Source organism: Protopterus annectens, chromosome 7.part1 (assembly GCF_019279795.1).
Source record: "Protopterus annectens isolate FY-2018-M chromosome 7.part1, PAN1.0, whole genome shotgun sequence".
Lineage (NCBI taxonomy): Eukaryota > Metazoa > Chordata > Ceratodontiformes > Protopteridae > Protopterus > Protopterus annectens.
Genome location: NC_056740.1, coordinates 351,415,026 through 351,432,418, shown reverse-complemented (window position 1 = coordinate 351,432,418; position 17,393 = coordinate 351,415,026).

Sequence of the window (17,393 nt, the reverse complement as noted above, 5' to 3'; positions counted from 1 at the left end):
GCAGCCTTTCTGAGTGCTTACTCAGCAGTAAAACAATCACAAAACTGGAGCCAAAAACTTGTGGATACTAGATTCATTTGTCATTCATTCATATAATAGTCTTGCTATTCATTTTCTGAAACAGATACTGCATACAAGAATCCACAGACAAACAAACAAACAAACAAAAAACGTTTCATTTCAAAATTAATGTTGTCTTTTTTCTAACTTTAATAGTGCCAGTCATTCAGCGTTCCCCTTCAGCAGTTTTGACAGGACATCCTCAGCAAACCTGAACATGCTACATATCGCCTGTCTCCATTTCTCAGACAGCATGACAGATTAAAGTAAAAGAAATACATTGAACAACTAGAGAGCCACGTAAAACCCTCTTTACTACTGGTGAATGACCAAACAGTGCACAATAAGGAAATGTGTGCAATTATGTCAAATAATATTAGATAAACAAAATACATGTGGCAATTAACCTTATTTCATTGCAAAGCTAAACAAGAAGCTGTGAGAAAAAATAATACCATTTGGTATGGTCTGCAGGCTGATAAGGTGTCAAAGTCATTTACTTTAAGCACATCTAGCTTTCTTATATGCTCAGGGTATACTGCTATCAGCCTGTAAACCAAACCTTGCAATGCTTTATACTTCATTTGCTAAATGCACTACATTCTGTGAGGTAAATAAAACTACATATTTCCTCTCTCAAATACTATCATTGATTATTTTCAGATATTATATTATCCATTTGAATCCCTAGCCTAAATACCAAGATTATATTATTGCCTATATTACACCTATGTGCAGATTATGGGTAAGTTAACCAGGTTTTTTCATAACAGAGTCTTAAGGTCTGAATCAATCACTCTCCCTTCTTTGAATTCTTTCTTCAGCTTTGTCCTTATACAACCTTCCTTTTTCTTTCATATGCACTGTAATGTTTCATTCTGGCTTTCACTGTGCCTAGCATTTATTGATGAAAATCAAGGCTGCAAAAATTGATGAGACTAGGAATATGACAACGAGCTTAGATTAATTCACACAAGCAATACTACAGAAAGAATATTATTGATTATTTTTGCTATATTCATCAAACATATTTCTCATGAAAAATATTTTCTGCTGGGATATTCTGTACATTTACCAGCAAAGCACTTTGTTGCCATGTTCCATGTGAGTAAACTAACGATTAGTTTCCAGATATTGATATATGTGTGAAATGCAAAAATAAAAGCTGCTTTTTTTTCTTTTTAACTAATACTGTATAAACTTGTTTTTATTTATTTATTTATTTATTTTTTTTCCCTGGTTCATAATTGAGTTGCTTTGTGAACATGAAGACATACTGAGATTAGCACAAAATACATCAATACCAGCCACTGATTAACCACAGTAAAATACCTATTCAGAAAAGGTTTCATGGTTGGACAATTTGTTCTAGAAAAAACTTTAATATCAATTGATTGCTCAGTTTTTAAATGTTTTGGTTTATTAGTCACTGGAGGTATAATTTGATAATACTGTTCATCCCTATTTTATGTCTGGGAGCTAAATAATTTGAATGCTACAAAACATGATGTTCGTATTATGACAACTGGGCTCCATTTTTAGCTGATTATTTTAATATTCTGGGTAAAACTCTTCTGCCAAAGGTTTGTTTTTGCACTATGGAAAATAGAAAACATGGTTCCTTTGTCTGCAGTTCTCTAATTTACAACCAGTAATGTGACAACTTGCAGTACATTTTCTTGGCAATCAACAGTTTCTTCACTGATTATTGCTAATATATGTTTAGCCTTCTAAAACAATATGAAAGCAAAAAATGTGATTAAATATTATTGCTATGTTTGCCAAAATATTTCATAAAGATGGCTTATATGGATTATATAGAGATACAGTAAATAAGATAATTGCCAATTAAATAATACTGTGATGTTTTATATTAAGCTGCAGAAATATAATAATTAATAGGTTAATATATAGCTCTTAATGTGTGAATGACCTGAGACATACCTCCCTGGACTGCATGAAAAGAGACATAGAGGAGCTCTCTGAGCATGTAGCCCAGGCCGGTATGACCCTGACCTTGAGTAGCATCTTACCCTCACCAAGAATGATGCCACAATATGAAGACAAGATGATCAATTTCAACAATTGGCTTAAGTATTGGTGTCATTCAAAGGGGATCCAATGCCTGTCAGCCTGGGATGACATGCTCGACAAGCCACGATGCTTCGCTAGGGACAGCTTGCACCTGTCACCCCTGGGATTTCAGATATTGGCAAAGGCTCTTGCTACCCCCATAGTGCCTTTTTTAGGCAAGGCTCAAAGACAAACCCACCTCCATAGGTATCACAAGGGATAAGAAACTAAGAGTAATGCTACTCAATGCCAGAAGTCTAAACCTCAAGATGCACTTTTCGAAACTCTCCTTAGCATGGAAAACATCGATATCTGTGCAGTAACAAAACCTGGTTCAAGGCTCGAGAGCACCCCAGCACTACCAGGTTATACCTCATACCATGCTTTTCGCCCCAAAACTTGGACTGAACCACAAAAGGAGGGGAGTATCAATATTCATCAAAGATACCCACACCTCCAGGTTGGTGGCACAGCACGAAGCATCAGAGACTATCCATGTGCAACTAACAGTGGGTAAAACTGCCTTCCAGTTTATATCCTGCTACAGACCACCCTCCCAAACCCAGGAACCCCACTCGGCCTTCCTGAGAACACTGGAAAATATGAAGGTCTCTCCAAACACCATTATACTGGGCGACTTCAACTACCCAAACATAGACTGGGAGCATTACTCTAGCTCCAACACCCTAGCTCAAAGGTTCCTAGAATTTATAAACTCAAATGCTATGGAACAACTTGTTACCACTCCCACAAGAAGGGAAAACATACTGGACCTGATCATCACCAACATGGGGACTCTATGCTCCAGACCAGAAGTATATCCCTCACTGGTAAGATCAGACCATAAACTAATCTCACTGGATATTCACATCCCAACCCCACCCCCTGCCCAGAAAACCACAGTGAAAAACTTCTCTAAAGCAAATTTCACACTCCTCTAAACTGAGGTGGAATCCTTCAAAGCCCCCGGGCCTGTGGAAAATATGGCCCAGACCGCAGAATCCTTTATAAACGCATTCTATGAACACCTTCAGGAATGCATGGATCATGCAATCCCAAATAAAACCAAGACCCAACCTCCAAAGGCAGACGTCCTGTCTGGTGGACCCCAGCCATAAACAAACTATACAATAGAAGGAGGAAGCTACTACATGATAGAGCAAAATCCCAAAAAGGGAAGGCATCTCTGATCAGTATTAGCAAAAAACTACGGGCACTCATAAAATCATCTAAGGCCAGCTTCGAGAGAAAAATTGCACAGGACACTAAGGATAATCACAAGGCTTTCTTTAGTTATGTTAGGAACCTGGGTGGGAATTCCCAGATATGCTCAGAATTAGTCCAAAATGACAAAAAATACATTGAACCCACAGACATTGCCAACATCCTAGCTGACAGGTTCAGCACAAACTTCTCCCCCCCTCCCCACCAAAAGGGCAAATATCTATCCCAGCAGAGTGCTGCCCCCCGACATCTCAGATGCTCAGGTAAGAGCCGCCCTCTCCAAAGCAAAAAACACATTATCAATGGGACCAGACGGTGTCCCAGGCTGCGTCCTACATGAACTCCAAGAAGAGCTAAACCCAAACATAAAACTACTGTTCAATCTCAGCCTTATTACAGGATATGTACCCAAAGAGTGGTGTACAGCAACAGTGGTCCCTCTCCACAAAGGTGGTGCCTCAACGGATCCTGGAAACTATCGCCCCATAAGCCTGACTAGCTTGGTCTGCAAAGCTATGGAAAGGATCATCATGGACCTCATAAATAAAGATATTGGGGACCTACAGACACTGGATCCTACCCAGTTCTGCTTTGTTAAGGGCAGATCCTGCCTCTTAAACCTGGTCGATTTCTTTGAAACAGTCACCAAGGCCATTGACGAGGGGAAGGTGGTCCACACAGCCTACCTGGACCTTGCAAAAGCCTTCGATACAATACCCCACTTGGGCATTATAGATAAGCTCACCAGCTTAAATATAAACCCCTATGTCACTAGATGGGTTGCAAACTGGCTCAAGGACAGAACCCACATGGTTAGAATTGCTGGAGCCATGTCAGACTCCAAACCAGTTACAAGTGGCATCCCACAAGGCTCAGTCCTGGGACCTCTCTTGTTCGGTATATATTTCTCGGAGGTACAGGCCAACACGGAAGGACTGTGACTGACCAAGTTCGCAGGTGACTACAAACTGGGTGCCATAATCGACTCTCCAGCCGACACAAGCATCCTCCAAAAGGGCATAGAAACAGGCAACTGGTGCCAGAGCCATGGCCTCAAGCTAAACGCCAAAAAGTGTATAGTCATCCCCTTTGGCAAAAACAAAGTGCCCACAAATTACCACATAGGTGGTAATCCATTAAGTACAGAAGAAGTAATTAGGGACCTGGGGACCCAAGTTGATAGCAATCTCTCATTTGATAACCACGTGGCCAAAGTGGTTAGAAAAACATTTTATATAGCCCACCTAATCATGAAGGGATTCACATGTAGATCAGGGGAGGTCATCGTGCCTCTTTACTCATCCCTCCTCAGGCCCATAATTGAGTACAATGCCCCTTTTGGGATGTACCTTACCAGACACCTGCAGCAACTGGAAAGACCCCAAAAGTACCTCACCAAGAGGATCAAAGGGCTCAAACAGATGCCATATGCTGCCCGGTTAAAGAAACTCCAGCTCTACTCAGTGGCATACCGCCTGCTCAGAGGCGATCTGTGCCTGACGTATAAAGCCATGTCCAACCCAGAATTAATGGACATGCTGCACTTCAGAAAATCCAAATCCCATCGAGCTATGCGCTCGAGAGACTTGAACCTCAACACTGAAATAAATAGGACATGCTGGAGGGACAGATTCATAACCCAGAGGCTCCCTTCATTCTGGAATAAAATCCCAGTCCAGGTTAGGCAGAGTCCCTCATTGACTCTCTTCAAGAGGAATCTTGATGAGTGGATGGGAGATCGTAGGTTTACCCCGGGTATCACTTCTGTGTCACTGTTAGACAGAGGCACAGTATACTAACCTTGAAAAAGGGCATAGCAAAATTAATTTAAAATGGGTGGCGAAAGCCAAACACACTCTGGCTAGGCTTATAAATGCCCTAGGGCAGATAGCCTAGTATGAACCTATGAACCTATGAACCTATAAAACAATCAAATGGAAGGTTATCTAATATTCTTATACTAATTTAAAATGAGATCACACACACACATAGAGACACACACACATAGAGACACACACACACACACACACACACACACACACGCACACACGCACGCACACACACACACACACACACACACACACACACACACACACACACACACACACACACACACACACACACACACACACACACACACACACACACACACACTGACTGTGCATTATTAAATTAGTTTTAAATTTGTAGTATATATAGCTCTGAACTTTCAAAACATTGATTTTGAATTTCTTTCTAGTTAAACATATACTTCTGAGCAGGGGCACATATATCATGTTATGATTTACTACAAGACATTCAGGTGCACATAATATCCAGTTCACTAATCCAATTAATTCCAAGTACAGTAAAACTGAACCTGCTGGTAAATAATTACGAGCTTTATATTTCCCCTGCTAAATCTTCCTTAGTAGCATATACTATGCACTTTATATTTCAGAGACAGACAAACTATGTACAGCTCATTAAGTCAGACTATTTTTTCACTGGCAGTAGTTAATTCTGCTTCGCAGAGCATGTTGAATGATGCTGTAACTTAACCTGCAGGTTTTAACATGATACTCACCACACTATATGTCATGAATGGAATGATGTCTTGCTTGTTTGAACTACTAGCATTCCACTCATTATCTGAACAGATGCCTCAGCATGTCATCAACTTTCCGACTAAAGCCATTTCAGACTTCTAATCAGCTTTAAGATAGTCTCTGAAGTCTTGTTTCCAACTTGTATGAGAAAAGCTGCGACTCCTCAAGCTTTATTCAGCAGTGAAAAAAAAAACCCTTTTTTAGATGTTTCATCAGACTTGGCTATTTGTTTTACAAGATTCTTTAGTTTCTTATGTTTTTTTATGATTCTTTATACATCTAGCATTTCTAAACTAAAAGCAATAATAACAGTTGCTATATGACAAGTGCTTTTGCAGTTCAAACTTTCCAGCAGATAACTGCATTAATTACATAATTTTTAATTAAGCTATCTTACAGTTAGTGCAGGGGATTAATGCTATATACTGTTAAAGAACTGATTTATGTGGTACAAGGTTTGATTTCCACAGCTTCTGTTTGCTTGCTATGTGGCTCTGATCAAAGTGAGTTAACCAATCAATGCTCCTGGACTGAGCATGAAAAAGATCCACATGTATCCAGCTCTGCTAGTTAAGAAATGTAAAGAAAAAGAAAAAAAAATTGTAACTTATATTATATTATTTATTTATTAGCATTTGTTTGCCAGGAAAGTCCAAGGGGACATTATAGGCCCCTTTTCTGTATAGGCCCAGGAAGAAAACCTTCACATTTAAGAAATCTTACAAGATGTGATATAATACTATTCAAGGCAAAACAATAAATGTTAACTGTCACATACAAGATGCAAAAATTAGTACATAACGGAAGAAAAAGAGAGAGACTATGGAAATCATTATATTCTACAAAGTTGCATTTCACTTTTACTGTAGCAATGATAAGCAATTGGGGCTTCAGATGAAAGTCTAGAAGCCAAAAGGGCACTACAGACAGAAGATAGATACATAGAACATTAGCAGCATTTAGGAGAAAGACAGATTCTACTTAAATTTTAAGCTTTCAGTGATTCAGTGTTGTTGTTGTTGTTGGCAAACTCAGATCCTAAGCAAACCATTTAAGACTTAGCTTAATTAAAGACTCTGATGCAAAAATAATGTCTAATTCTGTTGTACATCTTATATGACAAGGAGTTCCATAGCCTTTCTTCTCTATGATGAAAAAAATAACTTTTAATGAAACAGCGGGCAAACTGATAACAAAATTATTATATCTGGTATAGGCATTATGTATAACAAATTAATTACCTAAAATAGTAGTCATTGCATCATTATATAAACATTTATGGATTATGATTACCCCCCCCCCATAGTCTGTACTCCAGAGAATAAAGAAAGATACTCAAGTCTCCTGCAGTGTGGTTACTAGCTGATCCCTGCTACCTGCCTAGCAAGGGTTTTCTGGATACGCTCATGGATTTTCAGATGCAAAATTCCAGACACACAAAAGGAACCAAAAATTTGATTATAGGGTGAATGCTAGTGGTGTATAGCTTAACAAGAACGTCCATGTCACTGCTAGTAAAGCAGTTTAAAGTTTTCCTAATAAGACCATAGTATTTTCTAGTGGTACGTTTGATATGTGTATCAAGCTTTAAAGAATCATCCTCTATAATGCCTAAGTCCTTAACCAAGTTAGTAGACTGACAGGTATGATTGTCCAAAGTATATGGGTATAAAAGATTTCTAGCCACAAAATGCATAACCATGTATTTGTTAATATTAAAATTCACAATTTTCAATGTCAACCAGTTAATTAAACTATCCAGACACCTTTGAAAGGAATGATGATCCTCAGTATTAATAACTATACTGCAAATTTTAATGTTATCAGCAAATTTACTGAGCCAAACATTTTCTAAGATCGCCCAGTCAGAATTAAAAGGCCAAAGAGCAGGGACCTCATTACAAAACCCTGTGGAATATCTTTTCCTACATTTGTTTCTAATTCTAACCTGACACTTTTGGCTTAGCAACCAGTTTGTCACCCATCTAGCAACATAAACATTAATGTTAGTCCTTTTCATGGCATCAAGAAAGACATCATGGGGACTGAGTCAAATGTTTTGGTAAAGTCTAAACAGACAACATCAACAGCTAAGCCAAGGTCAAGTGAATTACATTTTCATAAAGAATTATCAAGTTAGTTAGGCAAGATCTCCCTGATAGTAATCCAGGTTGAACTTGTATACCTCTATGAAAAATAGTCTTAAGTCTAGGTCTTGGAGAGAAGATATGTAATATAAACATTGTAACTGTCACTCTTTACGTTTCTGGTATTATATTGTATATAATTAAATCTACAGTTGTAATCTAGTCCATGACTGTAACATTCAAGTTTCTACTAAAGCTATTACATTGCATTTCTTGAAGATTTGAAACCACCACAATCCCTTTAATATTAATAACTAAAATCTCTAAAATATCTATAAAATCAGTACAGAATCTGTAACGGCACCATGTAGAAAAATATTTCTATTTTCTCCAAGTAAAGAGCAGTGTCATTTGTTGCCATTATCTCTCAATAGTGGTTCTGTTTATGTAAGTGTATACATTTTCTACATAAAGTAATTACTGTGCTCTCTGTAAGGCCATAACCTCACATATGGAGATCTTGCATAGCTGTGGAGGTAAATGGTCCAAAAGAGGTCTAACTTTATCTCTCTTATTTTTCCTAGGTATCCCTGTGGCACCATAATGAGGAAACTGATCCCTATGGTTCTAAGTCAAGGACACAAAGACAGAAAGATAAAAAAAAAAAAGCTTTCAGCATCCTAAAGTTATATGAAAAAATTATTTTGGCTACATGGGTGTGTCTTGGATGGTGACTGTATTCCCAAACCCAAACTGAGTTGCTTTAACTGAAGAAAATGACCCATGTACATTAACAATAAGTATATTGTAATATTTTTTGGGGAGGGGGCCTCTTACCTGCCAGCCATCAGACTACCTAATGTTCAGCTGGCACATTCATTCCCCTACTGAATGAGCACTGATTCTGGCATTTTACTTATTCCTTCAGGGCAAGGGCTGACTGAAGAGGCTGACATTCTGGTATACATCAGAAATTTTCCGATATGCAGCCCCTAACCCCACTTGCTGATGGCTGACATCAGCAGCTGTGTTACTGCAGGGGCTTATAATCATCTGCACTTATGTGTGCATGCTTCCACGTGCACACTTTGAGGACTACCATCATTGAATTGGAAAGAGTAAGTCCAGAGCCCTGGTCTGTCCCTGTTGGTTGCCAGGCAAGCATCCACTTGCTTGGGGCATTGAATGGACTGGTCCCACCAATCCCTCCCAGGATACATTTACCACTCAATCCTGCAATCCTTTTGGCTGTTACTTCAGTGCCCAAGCTGTTAACTGAACCCAGGGTGCAGTTAGAGGAATTCCTCTATGTAATGGAGATATATATTTAATGAATTCTACTCATTTTGTTTTACTGAAATAATTTCTATATCTTAAAGTAGAGGATTTCTTACATAAAAGCAAGACATCCTTGTATGTCTGTGGAACATGGGTGGTAAACGTAGCTTGGTGTGAGCAAAAGAAATAAGCAGTAGAAATTGAAAAATGCATATAATATACAATGGTATGTAATTGTCAGTTGTATTGTATCAACAATCAGATTGGACGTTCTTTGTAAATGATGTGGTAATGTGTTAAAGAAGACTAGCATCTCATGGGAGGAGGGTCAAAATTCATTTAATAATTAATGAGAAGTTAAAAAATTAGAGAAAGGGCACTAAATCAGAGAGGAGTGATCGTATTGGGTCATAAATACATTACTGGGGGACTGATAGGGACATGTATACTATTAATGATTCCAGTGATGAGAAAAAAAAACAGGAGAAAATAAAAGTAGTTTAAAGATGGAATGTTAAACTAAGTGCTTAAATGGAATGGGAAAGCAAATAAAGCAGTAATCTAAATATGTGTAGTGAAAGAAAATGTAATCCACTGCCTTAAACTGCAAAAACAATTCTTGTAAAATTAAATCCAATACGCAGTTCGAATGACAATAAAACACTCAATATTTATTAAAACAAAAAACAACCGGTAAGCGCTTTCAAAATAGTAGTAAAGGCTCGGGACTTTAGTATTAATATCAAGGGGAGTTACAATTGCAAGTCTAAATTCATTGTGTATCTAGTATTATGTAATTCTTGCAATGGATTTTACATAGGAAGAACTATACGTAGCTTCCACTGCAGAATTTATGAGCACCTGAGGGCAGTTGAAAAACTGGATGTAACTAATGCCCTAACAAGACATGTTGTTAACTGTCATAACACAGTTAAAGTGGTTTTATTTTACTGTTATTGACCAAGTTTTAAATGCAGACAAGAGATGGGATGCAGAAGTGGATTTAAACTGGAAAGAATATGCTTGGCAAGTGAGGCTAAACACAGGTGCAGATCCAGGTATGAATGATATGGAAAACTTTAAAGCAGTGTTATGTAAGAAAGGGTTAAAACACTGCTAATGTTTTGGGTCATGTGACTTGAGCAAACTATAAATGTGAATTTTGCATGTGAAGAAGTTGAATGAAAGCGCTTACCTATTGTTTTTTGTTTTAATAAATATTGAGTGTTTTATTGTCATTCGAACTGCGTATTGGATTTATTACATTTACAATTGGAACTGTGGAGATTCACATGTAAATATAACATATAAGAACTGTAGATGTAAATATAGATTTCTGAAGAAATTTAAACCGAAAATTAAATATTCTAATTACTTCAGGCACTGCAAAAGGTTAATGAAGCATAAAGGGACGTTTAGATTTAGCTTGTACCATTTGTCAGACTGTGAATAGTACCATTTCTACTAATCAGAAATGTCAATCCCAGGTATAACATGCAGTCCAATGGATCAGAGACCTAGAAGTGACCTGCTAGAAAGATTATATAGGTTCATAGGTAAGTACTAGGCTAGCTGAGCTAGTGGGGTATTTTAAGCCTAGCCAGTTTCCCTTTTTGCACATGTCTAAAGAGGCAGAAAGAGAACAGCTAATGTAAAAAATGCATTTCTTTCTCTCTTCAGCATGCTGCTTCAGTAATCACACCTGGAGAGTCGGATGGGTGGACTCTAAAATCTAGGTAGACAGCATCCACATGTGCCGGTCAAAGAAATATATGTAAGTAATCTGCATGAGGTTTTATACTACATTCATGCTGTATTGAATCCAACTCTCATGGACCATGATGTAGTCAATAGTTCTTTCTTTTTTCAGCATTTTCTTTTCAAATACTGAGGTTAAACTAATTGATTGATATTCTCCACTTCCACATTTCTTCCCCTCATACCTCTCAACCTTTTAACCAAGAATTCTAGACAAAGCAATAAATAATGGGGGGGGGGGCTCAATCGCTCAAAATAAATCAGGTAGAGATTTTAAACATCGCTCGTCATACCTCTCAGCCTCTTAGAGCAATAAATCTGGACAAAGCCATAATTAATGGGGGGACAAAGGCCTAAAAATAGCGACAATTTTTAAGTATTGCTCTTATAAACTTAAAAAGTTGATAGAATAACAGGTTTTGCAATACCATGAATTTTCTGAAAGATATGAAGTCTGAAACTCAAGTGTCTGTCATTATTTTCTGACTTCAGTCTTCAGTGATTTGCCAATAATTTGTTGGAAAACCACAATTATGTGATAAACAGACCAAAATATGAGGCAAAAATCTAGACATGCAAAAATCTGTACAATTGAAAGGTATTCTCTTATAAAAATTGGAAAGTTGCTAATATACCAAGCTTTATATTAGCATGCATTTTCTGAAGGTTATGAAATGTTATTTAGTGAATTCAATCCTCAGTGATTTGCTAGAAAAAAACAGCGTTTATGAGGAATAAACCAAAAATATAAGGCAAAAATCTAGACGTTGTAAAATTCTGTAAAGTTGAGAGGTATGCTTCATCTTCTGTGAATTTGAATGATATTTTCTTTTGGGATATTTAGCTAACAACAATTTTGTTGAGTAGTACAACTCTTCAAACATGTCTCCTTCAATGTAGTGCAACCGAGGTTTTTAGGGGAGCTGTACCCCTTACCACTTCACGTAAAGGGGTTCACCTGCAAACCTCATTTCTTGAACATACAAACTCCAGGATTGCCTTATGTTTGAGCACAGGTGTAATGAGTTGTCCTATTTACTGGAATTGCTCCACATCAAACCATGTTCTCTTGTACCATCATCTCTCTAAATACTTTCAGACATGTAATATTGTTTTCTTCCAAGTAATTCAGTACTCACCTTGCAAGTAACTGAATTATTGCATTTATGCAAAACAAAATGTTCTGCTTCTACAGTATTCTTGCCTTTTTGGAAGTACTGCAGTTTATTATGTGACATGTTACTGTCAGAAACATCACCCACTTACGTTGCTGATGTGTGAGTATGTTGCCACTTGTTTAGCTGCAGATGCTGTACTTTATGTCTAGGCTGTGGAAACTGGAAAAGATGGGGAAAGTGAGTTTTCTGTTTGTTGTACACTTTTTCTCTGAGTTTGTGTGACTTCAGGTTTAGCATATATAGAGAGATCAGGAATGTGGGACAAAACCCTTATATGGGGGTACAAGGGAAAATGATAATTTAGGATTGTTTGGTAATCATATTATTGCTGCTTATTTGAGAATAGGATTTCCTGTGTGTTTAGATGTTTTAATCTGGATTATTTGAGTGTCGATTATATAGGATGTAATTATCCATAGTAAATTCTGTTTTAGTTATCTATTCATTTTGATGACAGTCAAGTACTTGCTGTGATTCTGTAATGTGAGGGTAATATTTGCTAGCAAGGTTTAGCTTTATACTACCATGCTCTACTATTTACCTGCCGTTATTTTTTGTAATGTGTGCGTAACATTTGATATCTATGTTTTTGCTTTAACTACCAATGTTCTGCTATCACTGTATAACAAATTACTAATTATGTTACTATCTCTGGAGCTTTTCTCCCTGAGCCTCTGCTAAAAATGGGCTACTAGACCAGTCAGGCTATCATGGTAAACAAATATAAAATAAATAAATAAAAGAAATAAATGTTCATTTGTTTCTGTGTCCTTTTTGCCTTCATACCTGCCAAATATCAAGTCTTGGTCTCATACATTCTTCCATGCTAGGGATCCCAGTCTGGAGGGAAGAGTTGACAAGAGCAACCATCAAGCTGACAGCCATGGGGCCATGGGGTGTGCTGGCAAGGGTAGACTGAATAATATATATATATATATATATATATATATTTATATATATATATGTGTGTGTCTGTGTGTGTGTGTGTGTGTGTGTGTGTGTGTGTGTGTGTGTGTGTGTGTGTGTGTGTGTGTGTGTGTGTGTGTGTATTTAAAGATCAAATGTTTATTAATATCAAATACTTGATAACAGTGGGTCCAGTTAGACATAGTATCCATGTATTTCAACTTTCTGCAGGACACAACATTTTTCAGAATAACCTTATTGTTTTAATTATATTTGTCATACTTCTGACAGATGTTCACTAATAACATCATTTAACACTTTGTAATGAAACAATGTTAACTCACAAGAGGTGAGACTCTACTCACTTAAAGAAGTATGCCTGGAACTTAACTATCTAGTGGGGTAAGCCATTAGGTGTACAACCCCAAAATGTGCAATGTACTTTAATACTATGGTGTCAAAGCATAACTAATTATTGTTCTTTTCTAATTACCATTTAAATGCTCATTAACCTAAGACCTTCAGAAAAGCAAAACTTTTTTCCATATATGATAAAAATATTTCACATGTTCCTGTATTGAGCTTTAAAGCACTAAGACAAAAAACTACCTTTAGCATGAATAACTCTAATTAAAAACATCAGCATCATGCTCAGTAAGAATACTGCCATAAACTAAAATATTTTCTTAATAAAAATGTTATTCTAACTCCATTACACTCAGTCTTACAGTCATTAACCAATATAAAATGTGAAAAAGACAGAAACCGAATTATATTGATTTCAGTAAGCCAAGACTGTATTAGAACAAAATACTACACTTACAATATGAACTCCATATAGTAAAAGTGTCAGCTGTCGAAGGAATGCAATGACTATTCATTAATTAACAAATTAAAATTTACATAAAAGACAGTAAGTGCTTTCGCATGGATACACCATGCTTCATCAGACTCTGAAAACTGATGAAGCATGGTGTATCCATGCAAAAGCGTTTACTGTCTTTTAAATTGAAACAATAAATATATGTTTATATATTTTTAAACTGAACTGATTGCTGTGTTTCTTGCCACCATTTGTTATTTTTTCATTTAGACTGTTTGGGAAGAGTGGCGACTTTATTCTCAGCAGTGGAGTTTTTATTTATCTTTTGCATTTTCATTTGAAACTTACTTTCAGTTCGATCTGCCAAGACAAGCTAGTCATCTTCACAGAAGTCTTATTAATACCACACACCTTATCTTTATGCAGTAATTCTAAAGAACTGTATGAGGGAGTGGGCATTAAATGGTTCAATTCTTTTTCTGTTAATTAAATAGAACTGTCAATATTTAAGTGAATGGGGTAGAAAATAAGATCCAGGAGAAGGGTTTAAAGTGAGTTTCTTTAAGTTACTTTGAATTGTTTTCAGAACTGACTCCCACTGAGTACGTCAGTTGAACTGGGTGATTTCCATCTTTCGTATATCAAAATACTTTGTACTTGTTGAGCTTGGAAATGTTTCCATGGAGCAGCTTAAGGGGAATCCAGGCAAAAAAGTTTGTTAATGCATAACAGCAAAAGTGAATGTTAGCAAAAGTGGGACTGTGCTTTCCTCAGAGTAGGAATGTAAGCTTTTTGAAATACATGCTTAGGCCTTTTCTGGTACTTATGAAATTTAAGTAGCTGTTCATTTTCTGTGTGTGTGTGTGTGTGTGTGTGTGTGTGTGTGTGTGTGTGTGTGTGTGTGTGTGTGTGTTACTAAAGAGATAGGAGCATGCTTCTCAACTGTACAGAATTTTGCAGAACGTCCAGATTTTTGCCTTATATTTTTGTCCGTTTTTCATAAAATTATGGTTTTCTAGAAAATTTGTGGCAAATCATTAAAACCGAATTTAGAAAATAATGACAGACATTTGAGCTACTACAAACTTCATACCCTTCAGAAAATTCATGCTAATGCAAAACTTGTTATTCTATCAACTTTCTAAGTTTGTAAGAGCAATATTTAAAAATTGTCCCTATTTTGGGGCCTTTTTCCCACTTTTATTAATGGCTTTGTCCAGATATCTTGCTCTAAGAGGTTGAGAGGTATGGATAGGAGACAAAATACATTGTATGAAGAATAAATGATTTTTTTGCATGAAGATATTTAAATTGTTAATTTTTGCACACAAGGGATGAAGAAATTAGATAATATTTGAGATGATCCAGTGATTACTCTGCTTCAGTTACAAAATTAAGTTTCTTATGTTTTGCAAAGTAAAAGATAACTAGATCCCTAAGTATTGTATTATTGATTTATCCCAAATGACAGCAACGTTTGGATATAAGAATCTCTGAAGAAAGAAAAAGAAATCAAAGGTTATCACAAAAGATGTCTGATTATTAAAATGAAGACTTGATATAGTAGTAGAAAAAGAATATGGTATTTCAAAATGACTATTAACACATTTTTTGAATAAGGTACAAAAATTGGATATCATCTGCAAATGAACAGAAAAATTAAGGGCCAGCTCATGATGGTTTTATATCTAAGTTTCATGCTTCCTTTAACAATGAATTTGCTCTTATTCTTTACCAAATTACCCAGTTTTTAGCCATCAATGTACGGAAACATCTGGATTGTAAATATCTATCTGATAGTGTTCTAATGCTTAAAGATAGGAAAACTGGGTCTTTACCTGAACACTATAGACCTATTTGCGGAATCATAGAAAGAGCAATGCATAAGAACATTGCTCAAAATTTAAACAACGTACCTCCTCACAGTTTGGTTTCTGTCCAAACAGATCTATAGCTGATGCTAATAAATATTTACAGGCACTAATTGATTATGCAGAGAAAAATAATAAAGGCCTGTAAGCACTGATTTAATTAAATAAAACACTTCAAAATCTTTTGGTTATTTTAAAAGAACATAAACATGAGAGGTTCTTAAAATACTGTGCATTTCCCCAGGATTTCATTTCTGTTATTGAAAATGTACATTCTACTACATTTATTTAGTTTAGGATCAATACTACATTAATAGATTTTAAAGTAAGACTGGAATTTGATAAGGATGTCGAGTGTCATCATCACTACTTGCTATTGCTATAAATCCATTGTTAAGTAATTTGCAGGATAGTTTAACCCCTTTAGAAATATGAAATACTGCTTATTCACTGACTGCATGTGCTGATTATGCAGTTTTAATTATCTTTACTCTTTAGATATTCAGATTATTTAAAAGTAATATGCTATAGTTAAATATATAATTAGATATATTATTAATTATAACAAATACAAAAGGATGTCCTTATGTAAGAGGTCAGGAATAATTCAAGACTGTGAAAGGATTAACATTCTTAATACAAGGACATTTACATTTTTAGGTGTCACATATGATAGATGATATGACAGCATTTCATCCGAAACTTACGAAGTTTATTTTAATAAAACAGCTAACACAGTCATTTTAAAATCTTAATTATTTTGTTAACAGGTAGAGTTAACATAGTTAGCATGATGATATTACAAACCAATTTTGTTATTTCAGTTACAAAACATAGTATCACCTCCTACTGCTTAAAATTTCTATGGAGGGATGGTACACCAAGCATTGTTTGGAAGGTTGCTTGTGTTCCCAGACATCAAAGAAGGTTACCCCTGCTAGATACATGCAAATACATTACTGCAACATCCTTCCTAAATATTGTTAACATTTGGTATGATGGAGACTTTGTGCATAATATACTTGGGAAAGTCCTTGTTGAATACCATATACTACTACTATGGACCTTTTTGTGGGTTTTGCTGAAAATATATTTTTAAACTATTTTGTACTTTATACGACAGAGATTAAAGTCTTATTTAAGTATATTAAGTTTCCCCTGGAAATCACATACAGTGCACACATTTTTCCTGTTAGATCAATTTTTATTTCCTGCATTTGCTAGTGCAACTTTGGCAAGCGGTAAAGAACTTTCATCACAAGCATAACTGTATTATACATCTTTATAATAAAAGTGTAACATAATTATACATCTCATAATAAAAAAAATATAATAAGATTAATAGTATGCCCAGTAGAAAGCACATTACAATATTATATAGGATAATTTAAAATACAACAGACTACACATGATAATCTGGGTAAAAATGTGAGAAACTGCCTTATCAACTATTTTTTCCATAGACAAGTAAATAAATACTCATATATTTCACAAAAATGCATAAATCTGCATGAATTGCAGCAATTAAAATTAAAATTGCTTATGAA